Raw genomic sequence first — 10497 nt, forward strand, 5'->3', positions numbered from 1 at the left:
TGGTCCTTAACATTGAAAAATGCTCTCTCACATGGCTATAGGGAATAGGTAGCATCAGTTCAATAATGGGGTGGATCTCCAGTAAAAGGAGCAATGGGTGTGGCTGAAGGGGTAAGGAAGCCCAGGAGCTTTTGTGCTCTGGTTGTGAGTGTTGGTGGCTGCTGGGAAAGGGAATCAGACCTGCAGGGGACCCGAGAACTTGGAGTCTGGCCAGTGCACCCTTGCTCCCTTCTTGGGCTTCTGGGCTTTCAGGGGAGCCTGTGGCCCTTGAGGGCATTTGGAGGCTGTGCCCAGAAGAGCAGGAGCTGCAGCAGCAGAGCAGGAGCAGGAGCAGGAGCAGGAGCAGGAGGCCCCCCGGAGACAGGCTGGACCTTGGGCCCAGAGTTGGCCAGCTTCTGCCTGAGGCAATGTTTTTTCTTCCTTGAGCCTTTGGAACTCCCTCTCTGCCCACAGAACAGCCTTCTGGCTCTCCTCACTTCTGTGGTCCACCCGGAGGCGCTCTCGGTCATGCAAGGAGGAGATTCTCTGGCATTCTCGGTGCAGGTCGTCGGCCATCTTCTTGTAGAGGCCTAAGTTCCAGTGGGCCGCATCCACCTTCCTGCGCACCTTGGCAAGTTCGTTCTTCACTTGCAGGCAGCGTGCCGTCTCCTCCATCATCTTCCTCTCCAGGTGTTTGAGGTGCTCTTCGCACAGCTTAGGCTCTGCCTCGAGCTTCAGGTGCAGCTTCTGAATCTCCCTTTCCAGGAGGCTGTTTCGCTGGTGAAAAGATACTTGCTCAGCTTGGTGGATGGTTGTGTTTCCTGGGAGCTCTTCATTCCCCTGACGTGCCTTCTTCAGTGCCCTGGATGGCTTTCCTTTATTCAGGGGGCTCCCACGGGGCACGTGATCAGTGGAGGAGGAGCCAGTCTGCACCTGCCTCCTTGAGCCCCCACCTTCCAGATGATCTCTAAGGAGCTCTAGCAGATGCATCACCGTCAGTAGGATCTGGCTGAGGGTGTGGTGTTGGCTCTGGCCCTCAGGGGGGGGCCTGCCACGGCACACCTCCGTCAGGAAGCTCTGGCCTGCCTGCCTCCCCTGCCTCTTCCTGCACTCTCAGTCCACAGCTGCCAATGTCCTGAGACAGAGGGTCTGCACTTCCCCGCAGATCAGGGCTGTCCTCGAAGTCTTCTGGCATATTCCTCGCAGGGGGTTCTCCATCGTCCTGGGCTGCTCCACAGATGGGATTTTCATCGGTGAGCTGGTGAGGGCTCTTCTTCAACAGCCTTTGCCGAACTCCCTTCAGCAGTTGCGTAGCGTCTCCCACAGAAAAGTACCCGACATCTTGGTTCAGGGCAGCCAGAGCAAGGATCTGTAGCGGGAGAGGACTGGCCTTGTGCTCCGATGATGCGACGGCTCCATGGGCTGGTGCATCCGGGTCGGTCTTCTCCATGTCTTTTCCAGATACTTCATTCTGGGCACAGTGCCCCTTTCTTCCTCTTAAGCGGAGTCCACACTTTACTGTCATGAACACCACCAACACAGTGCACACGAGGATCTCCCAGCCAAACCCAGAGTCTCGTGGCCCATGTGGCCAACGTTCGATTATCACCAACCCAGAAGCCCACAGCTGTTCCCGGAGAGCCCACAGCGGCTCCAGAACTGTGTGGGGAGACATTGTAATGGCCACCAGCTGGCTCCAGAGAGCCTGGGGGCTCTGTCTCTGATCACCAGTGTCCTCTCGGCCACTAGAAACTGCTTGGAACCCCTACGAGGGTTCCGTCTCCAATGCAAACCAGTGCCTGGCAACAGGAGCTGAAGGGAGTAGGGGTGGGGGAGGGGCACCCGAGACTCCAACGCCAATCAGTGCCTGTCAACAGGAGCTAACAGTCCTTGGGCAGCGGAGCAGAATCTCTATATTGTGTACCTGAAAAAAATGCAACCCTATGTAGCATTGTCTTGGAATTAAACTTTTACACTTATAAAAAAACGTTAAAAGTGAAACTAGATATCAAAGGGAGAAAGATAAGAAAATCTAAACACGTAGAAAGTAACTTTCTAGATTATCGGAGACAAAAGATAAAATTTCAATGCACTGAACCGAAGGAAAATAAAAATACAACGTATTAAAATTGGTGGGACACAGCTAAATCAACAGAGAGCTAAATTTATAGCACTCAATGCATACATTAGAAAGAGGAGGAGCATCTGGGTGGCTCAGTCAGTTAGTCCAACTCTTGATTTTGACTCGGGTCATGGTCAACCTTGGGATAGTGAGGCTGAACCTGCATTGTGCTGGTGCTGGGCATGGTGGCTGCTTAATCATCTCTCTCTCTTTCTGCACCGCTTCCCTTTCTCTGTCTCTGTCTCTCTCTCTCTGTCTGTGTCTCTCTCTCTCTCTCTCTCTCTCTCTATCTCTCTAAAAAGAAAAAAGGAGTCTCAAAACTATAATCTCTCTATTTTAGAACCCTAGAAAAAGAGGAGAAACTAAAACTAAAGAAGAAAACCAGAAGAATCCTTCTACCCAATTTCAAGATATTCGTCTATAGTAATGAAAAGTGCGTGGTGTTGGTGAAGAGCTAGACCAATGGAACAGAATAAAGATCGATAAGTGGAACAGAATCAAGGACCCAGAAAGAGAACTACACCCACCCATATGTCGAATGGGGCCTTGACAAAGGTAAAAAGCCATTCAGTGGAGGAGTGACAGCGTTTTGAATAAATGGTGCTAGAGCAAGTGGACATGCATAGGCAAAGAAGAAGAGAGAAGCAGAAGAGGGAGCGGGAGAGGGGAGGAGGAGGTGGAGGACGAGGAGGCCGGGGACCACAATCTAAGTATCAAACCCTATGCAAAACTTAACTCAGGCTGCCTGGGTGAGTCAGCCTGTGAGGCAGCCAGCTCTTGATTTCGGCTCTTGTCAAGCTCTCAGCGTCCCGGGACAAAGTCAGGCTCCGAGCTCACTGGCGAGGCTTGCTTGAGGATGCTCTTTTCCCTTCTCCCACCAGGCCGCTGCCCGCTCATGCACATGTTCACTCTCCCCCAGAAAAAAAAAAAAAAGAGAGTATTTTAAAAAGTAGCTCAAAATTAATCACTGCCTTACATGGAAAATGATAAATCTTATAGGGAAAATGTGGGGAAAAATTTCCAGAATGGAAAGCTAGGTAAAGAATCCTCCAGTTGAACATCAAATTATTTTCCCTAAGGTAAAGTTGATTAATTGGACTTTATCCAACAATCAGAATTGTAAATCTGTGCCGTGTGAAAGACCTCCTTAAGAAGACCCAAAAGACAAGCTACCAACTTGGAGGAAATAGGTCCAAATCACGTAGCTAATAGAGGACTCCTGTCTGAAGCATGGAAACTCAGAATTTGATCCCCGAGTAAGCATGCAATGTAGTTAGCAAAAGGAAATAGAAGGGGGAAAAAAAAAAAAAAAAAAAAAAAAAAAAAAGTAAAGGGCCTGCCACCTTTACCAAAGCGTAGACAGATGGAAACCACATAAAAAGTTGCCATTGGGGCAATTCAAATGAAAACTCCAGTGAGCTCTCACTGCACACCTATCACAGTGATTGAAACCAAATGCGCCAGAGAGGAGAGAGAGAGACCCCACCACCAAATGCAAGGCAGGATGTGGAATGACTGGATCACTCCCGCATCACAGTTGGGAATGGAAAATGATAGAGCTGACTCTTGAAAACAGTTAACAGATTCTTTTCCTTTTCCAAGCCGTGAGTTACATTCCCGTTAACATGCAGTAGAATATCAATTTCAGGTGTCCAACATAGTGGCTCAACCCTTCCACACAGATTCTTTGAGAACTAGACTTGCTACCGCCATAGGAGCAGGTCATGGCACTATGGCATTTATCTTAGAGAAATCAAAACTTAACGTTTGCTCCAAAGCCTGTAGGGGAATGTATCTGTGTCCTTATGAAAGCAGTGGGGCTGCCAAGGGGGTGGAAGGGACTGGAGTGGTTGGATATTGACACTTGACAGGGCTGCTGTAAGTGATAAACTCCTCTTGCTTCTTTGAAGGCCCCTTCCCCTTAATGGTGGTCCTGAGGACGAGGAGAATAGGAATGTCAACGATTTCAATGGCTTTAAACCTGCCAAGCATTAGAACACCATCTCTTCTACACGAGTTCACTCTCGTCTTAATCCTCAGTATCCCAAAGCAGACAGGTGGGGTCTGGTCCAAGAGGGGTTGCAGGCAGTGTCCCTTCCACAGGCCATCTCCCCTCTTGCCCAGAAGCCCAATGACCAGGTCCCAGGCTTTCAACTCATCTAATTTCTGTGCCTTCTCTAGGGACACCAGGGAACTTCTGGGCTCCTTTTCTGCCTTCCAGGAGGCTCTGCGACGCTGGGTCTAGTGCTCTCAGCCGACTTGGACCACACGGCCAGTTGTCTCCTCCTGCATGGGCCACCTATTGGCTCGGGTGGATCAGGTGAGGGCATGTCCTCTCAGAGAGATACAGGGAGAACAGAATCGAGGACCTCTTTCTGGCATTGTTTACCCTAATCTCTCAGTGGTTGCTACCATCGCTTGACTTCCCTGGAATTTCAAGCCCAGGAGAGGGGGGTGGGTCAGCAGCCAGAACTGTGGCTTCACCCTTGTGTCTTTTTTGAATGTTTTCCGCACACCAGAGGGCTTCCGACAACACCAATTGATAACCGCATATGGTTTCCGTGGGCCAGGCATCCAGGTGCATCTAGCCAGGGACCTGTGTCTCAGGATCTCTCAGAAGGCTGCAGTCAAGATGTCATGTGGGTCTTCAGTCATCTCCAGGCTTGTTGGCGGGAAATCTGCTTGTGTGCTCACTCGGGTGGCTCCTAGCAGCCAGAGGTCCTCCATTGCGGTGAGCAAGAAATATTCATTCCTTGCCACATGGGCCTCTCCATCATACAGCCCACAAGGAGCAGGCGGCTTCCCTCGAAACCAATGGTGAGGGAGCGAGAGCAAGCCCAAGAGGAGAGCAGTGTATTTGTTTACGAGCCTCAGAAGTGACATGCTATCTCTTGGGCCATATTCTGTCCTTTCGAAGTGAGGCAGGAGTTCCTGACTCTAATCCAGTGGTAGAGTATGGGACACAAAACGATGTGTACCCAAGAAGGGAATCGTTGGAGACCCTGAAAGGCTGCCCTCCATGCTTTGGTGGGACTTTACCTCAGCTAGCCATCCCCATAATCCTTGCATCCAAACTAGAACGTGACCTAGGAGAAAATTTTGTCAAGCCCTTCTGGGATCCTTACAGCAGCTTGCCTAGAAGTTCCTTGCACAAGGGAAGGGTGCCTGTGTGGCTTAGTCAGGTCAACGTCTGACTCTTGATTTCGGCTCAGGGCGTGGTCCCATGGTCTGTGAAATCCAGCCCAGCGTCTGGTTGTGCACTTGAGTGGGAAGGCTGTCCAGGAATCTCTCTCTCCCTGCCCCTCCCCCGCTTGCATGTGTGTGTGTGTGCCCTCGCTCTTTCTCTCTCTCAGAAATGAAGAAGCAGAAGTCATCGTAGTGGTAGGAGTGGTAGTTACTTTCACATCAGTGGGTAATTAGACGACCTTGGCTTGGAATGGGAGCTCTGAAATTCACCAGCTGTGTGATCTTGGGGCAAGTTGTGTCCCCTCTCTGAACCTCAGTAGTATATGACACACTGGGTCATTGGGACAATTAAGTGATCAGTAAAGGACACTTCAAACCCTTCGTTGCTTGGCATAGAATCCCTTCATACAATCAATTCTCAGTAGCAGTAGGGTGAGCAATTTGATCGTTTTATTTTTTTTGGTCCTTAACATTGAAAAATGCTCTCTCACATGGCTATAGGGAATAGGTAGCATCAGTTCAATAATGGGGTGGATCTCCAGTAAAAGGAGCAATGGGTGTGGCTGAAGGGGTAAGGAAGCCCAGGAGCTTTTGTGCTCTGGTTGTGAGTGTTGGTGGCTGCTGGGAAAGGGAATCAGACCTGCAGGGGACCCGAGAACTTGGAGTCTGGCCAGTGCACCCTTGCTCCCTTCTTGGGCTTCTGGGCTTTCAGGGGAGCCTGTGGCCCTTGAGGGCATTTGGAGGCTGTGCCCAGAAGAGCAGGAGCTGCAGCAGCAGGCAGCAGGAGCAGGAGCAGGAGCAGGAGCAGGAGGCCCCCCGGAGACAGGCTGGACCTTGGGCCCAGAGTTGGCCAGCTTCTGCCTGAGGCAATGGTTTTCTTCCTTGAGCCTTTGGAACTCCCCCTCTCTGCCCACAGAACAGCCTTCTGGCTCTCCTCACTTCTGTGGTCCACCCGGAGGCGCTCTCGGTCATGCAAGGAGGAGATTCTCTGGCATTCTCGGTGCAGGTCGTCGGCCATCTTCTTGTAGAGGCCTAAGTTCCAGTGGGCCGCATCCACCTTCCTGCGCACCTTGGCAAGTTCGTTCTTCACTTGCAGGCAGCGTGCCGTCTCCTCCATCATCTTCCTCTCCAGGTGTTTGAGGTGCTCTTCGCACAGCTTAGGCTCTGCCTCGAGCTTCAGGTGCAGCTTCTGAATCTCCCTTTCCAGGAGGCTGTTTCGCTGGTGAAAAGATACTTGCTCAGCTTGGTGGATGGTTGTGTTTCCTGGGAGCTCTTCATTCCCCTGACGTGCCTTCTTCAGTGCCCTGGATGGCTTTCCTTTATTCAGGGGGCTCCCACGGGGCACGTGATCAGTGGAGGAGGAGCCAGTCTGCACCTGCCTCCTTGAGCCCCCACCTTCCAGATGATCTCTAAGGAGCTCTAGCAGATGCATCACCGTCAGTAGGATCTGGCTGAGGGTGTGGTGTTGGCTCTGGCCCTCAGCGGGGGCCTGCCACGGCACACCTCCGTCAGGAAGCTCTGGCCTGCCTGCCTCCCCTGCCTCTTCCTGCACTCTCAGTCCACAGCTGCCAATGTCCTGAGACAGAGGGTCTGCACTTCCCCGCAGATCAGGGCTGTCCTCGAAGTCTTCTGGCATATTCCTCGCAGGGGGTTCTCCATCGTCCTGGGCTGCTGCTCCACAGATGGGATTTTCATCGGTGAGCTGGTGAGGGCTCTTCTTCAACAGCCTTTGCCGAACTCCCTTCAGCAGTTGCGTAGCGTCTCCCACAGAAAAGTACCCGACATCTTGGTTCAGGGCAGCCAGAGCAAGGATCTGTAGCGGGAGAGGACTGGCCTTGTGCTCCGATGATGCGACGGCTCCATGGGCTGGTGCATCCGGGTCGGTCTTCTCCATGTCTTTTCCAGATACTTCATTCTGGGCACAGTGCCCCTTTCTTCCTCTTAAGCGGAGTCCACACTTTACTGTCATGAACACCACCAACACAGTGCACACGAGGATCTCCCAGCCAAACCCAGAGTCTCGTGGCCCATGTGGCCAACGTTCGATTATCACCAACCCAGAAGCCCACAGCTGTTCCCGGAGAGCCCACAGCGGCTCCAGAACTGTGTGGGGAGACATTGTAATGGCCACCAGCTGGCTCCAGAGAGCCTGGGGGCTCTGTCTCTGATCACCAGTGTCCTCTCGGCCACTAGAAACTGCTTGGAACCCCTACGAGGGTTCCGTCTCCAATGCAAACCAGTGCCTGGCAACAGGAGCTGAAGGGAGTAGGGGTGGGGGAGGGGCACCCGAGACTCCAACGCCAATCAGTGCCTGTCAACAGGAGCTAACAGTCCTTGGGCAGCGGAGCAGAATCTCTATATTGTGTACCTGAAAAAAATGCAACCCTATGTAGCATTGTCTTGGAATTAAACTTTTACACTTATAAAAAAACGTTAAAAGTGAAACTAGATATCAAAGGGAGAAAGAAAAGAAGAAAAAATCTAAACACGTAGAAAGTAACTTTCTAGATTATCGGAGACAAAAGATAAAATTTCAATGCACTGAACCGAAGGAAAATAAAAATACAACGTATTAAAATTGGTGGGACACAGCTAAATCAACAGAGAGCTAAATTTATAGCACTCAATGCATACATTAGAAAGAGGAGGAGCATCTGGGTGGCTCAGTCAGTTAGTCCAACTCTTGATTTTGACTCGGGTCATGGTCAACCTTGGGATAGTGAGGCTGAACCTGCATTGTGCTGGTGCTGGGCATGGTGGCTGCTTAATCATCTCTCTCTCTTTCTGCACCGCTTCCCTTTCTCTGTCTCTGTCTCTGTCTCTGTCTCTCTCTCTCTCTCTCTCTCTCTCTCTCTCTATCTCTCTAAAAAGAAAAGGAGTCTCAAAACTATAATCTCTCTATTTTAGAACCTAGAAAAAGAGGAGAAACTAAAACTAAAGAAGAAAACCAGAAGAATCCTTCTACCCAATTTCAAGATATTCGTCTATAGTAATGAAAAGTGCGTGGTGTTGGTGAAGAGCTAGACCAATGGAACAGAATAAAGATCGATAAGTGGAACAGAATCAAGGACCCCCAGAAAGAGAACTACACCCACCCATATGTCGAATGGGGCCTTGACAAAGGTAAAAAGCCATTCAGTGGAGGAGTGACAGCGTTTTGAATAAATGGTGCTAGAGCAAGTGGACATGCATAGGCAAAGAAGAAGGAGAAGCAGAAGAGGGAGCGGGAGAGGGGAGGAGGAGGTGGAGGACGAGGAGGCCGGGGACCACAATCTAAGTATCAAACCCTATGCAAAACTTAACTCAGGCTGCCTGGGTGAGTCAGCCTGTGAGGCAGCCAGCTCTTGATTTCGGCTCTTGTCAAGCTCTCAGCGTCCCGGGACAAAGTCAGGCTCCGAGCTCACTGGCGAGGCTGCTTGAGGATGCTCTTTTCCCTTCTCCCACCAGGCCGCTGCCCGCTCATGCACATGTTCACTCTCCCAGAAAGAAAAAAAAAAAGAGTATTTTAAAAAGTAGCTCAAAATTAATCACTGCCTTACATGGAAAATGATAAATCTTATAGGGAAAATGTGGGGAAAAATTTCCAGAATGGAAAGCTAGGTAAAGAATCCTCCAGTTGAACATCAAATTATTTTCCCTAAGGTAAAGTTGATTAATTGGACTTTATATCCAACAATCAGAATTGTAAATCTGTGCCGTGTGAAAGACCTCCTTAAGAAGACCCAAAAGACAAGCTACCAACTTGGAGGAAATAGGTCCAAATCACGTAGCTAATAGAGGACTCCTGTCTGAAGCATGGAAACTCAGAATTTGATCCCCGAGTAAGCATGCAATGTAGTTAGCAAAAGGAAATAGAAGGGGAAAAAAAAAAAAAAAAAAAAGTAAAGGGCCTGCCACCTTTACCAAAGCGTAGACAGATGGAAACCACATAAAAAGTTGCCATTGGGGCAATTCAAATGAAAACTCCAGTGAGCTCTCACTGCACACCTATCACAGTGATTCAAACCAAATGCGCCAGAGAGGGAGAGAGAGACCCCACCACCAAATGCAAGGCAGGATGTGGAATGACTGGATCACTCCCGCATCACAGTTGGGAATGGAAAATGATAGAGCTGACTCTTGAAAACAGTTAACAGATTCTTTTCCTTTTCCAAGCCGTGAGTTACATTCCCGTTAACATGCAGTAGAATATCAATTTCAGGTGTCCAACATAGTGGCTCAACCCTTCCACACAGATTCTTTGAGAACTAGACTTGCTACCGCCATAGGAGCAGGTCATGGCACTATGGCATTTATCTTAGAGAAATCAAAACTTAACGTTTGCTCCAAAGCCTGTAGGGGAATGTATCTGTGTCCTTATGAAAGCAGTGGGGCTGCCAAGGGGGTGGAAGGGACTGGAGTGGTTGGATATTGACACTTGACAGGGCTGCTGTAAGTGATAAACTCCTCTTGCTTCTTTGAAGGCCCCTTCCCCTTAATGGTGGTCCTGAGGACGAGGAGAATAGGAATGTCAACGATTTCAATGGCTTTAAACCTGCCAAGCATTAGAACACCATCTCTTCTACACGAGTTCACTCTCGTCTTAATCCTCAGTATCCCAAAGCAGACAGGTGGGGTCTGGTCCAAGAGGGGTTGCAGGCAGTGTCCCTTCCACAGGCCATCTCCCCTCTTGCCCAGAAGCCCAATGACCAGGTCCCAGGCTTTCAACTCATCTAATTTCTGTGCCTTCTCTAGGGACACCAGGGAACTTCTGGGCTCCTTTTCTGCCTTCAAGGAGGCTCTGCGACGCTGGGTCTAGTGCTCTCAGCCGACTTGGACCACACGGCCAGTTGTCTCCTCCTGCATGGGCCACCTATTGGCTCGGGTGGATCAGGTGAGGGCATGTCCTCTCAGAGAGATACAGGGAGAACAGAATCGAGGACCTCTTTCTGGCATTGTTTACCCTAATCTCTCAGTGGTTGCTACCATCGCTTGACTTCCCTGGAATTTCAAGCCCAGAGGGGGGTGGGTCAGCAGCCAGAACTGTGGCTTCACCCTTGTGTCTTTTTTGAATTTTTCCGCACACCAGAGGGCTTCCGACAACACCAATTGATAACCGCATATGGTTTCCGTGGGCCAGGCATCCAGGTGCATCTAGCCAGGGACCTGTGTCTCTCAGGATCTCTCAGAAGGCTGCAGTCAAGATGTCATGTGGGTCTTCAGTCATCTCC

General features: G+C 50.3%; 1 long non-coding RNA gene across 1 annotated transcript; it reads left to right on the top strand.

Annotated features, from left to right (window-relative positions):
- The first annotated feature begins 2496 nt into the window (after positions 1-2496).
- LOC123387193 lies at positions 2497-8226 on the top strand. The gene is made up of 2 exons (XR_006601522.1): positions 2497-2656; positions 8195-8226. It is a non-coding gene; the product is annotated as an uncharacterized LOC123387193 (long non-coding RNA).
- Positions 8227-10497: the final 2271 nt, after the last annotated feature.

This window comes from Mustela putorius, unplaced genomic scaffold (genome assembly GCF_011764305.1).
Source record: "Mustela putorius furo isolate JIRA1106 unplaced genomic scaffold, ASM1176430v1.1 tig00003846_pilon_pilon_pilon, whole genome shotgun sequence".
Lineage (NCBI taxonomy): Eukaryota > Metazoa > Chordata > Mammalia > Carnivora > Mustelidae > Mustela > Mustela putorius.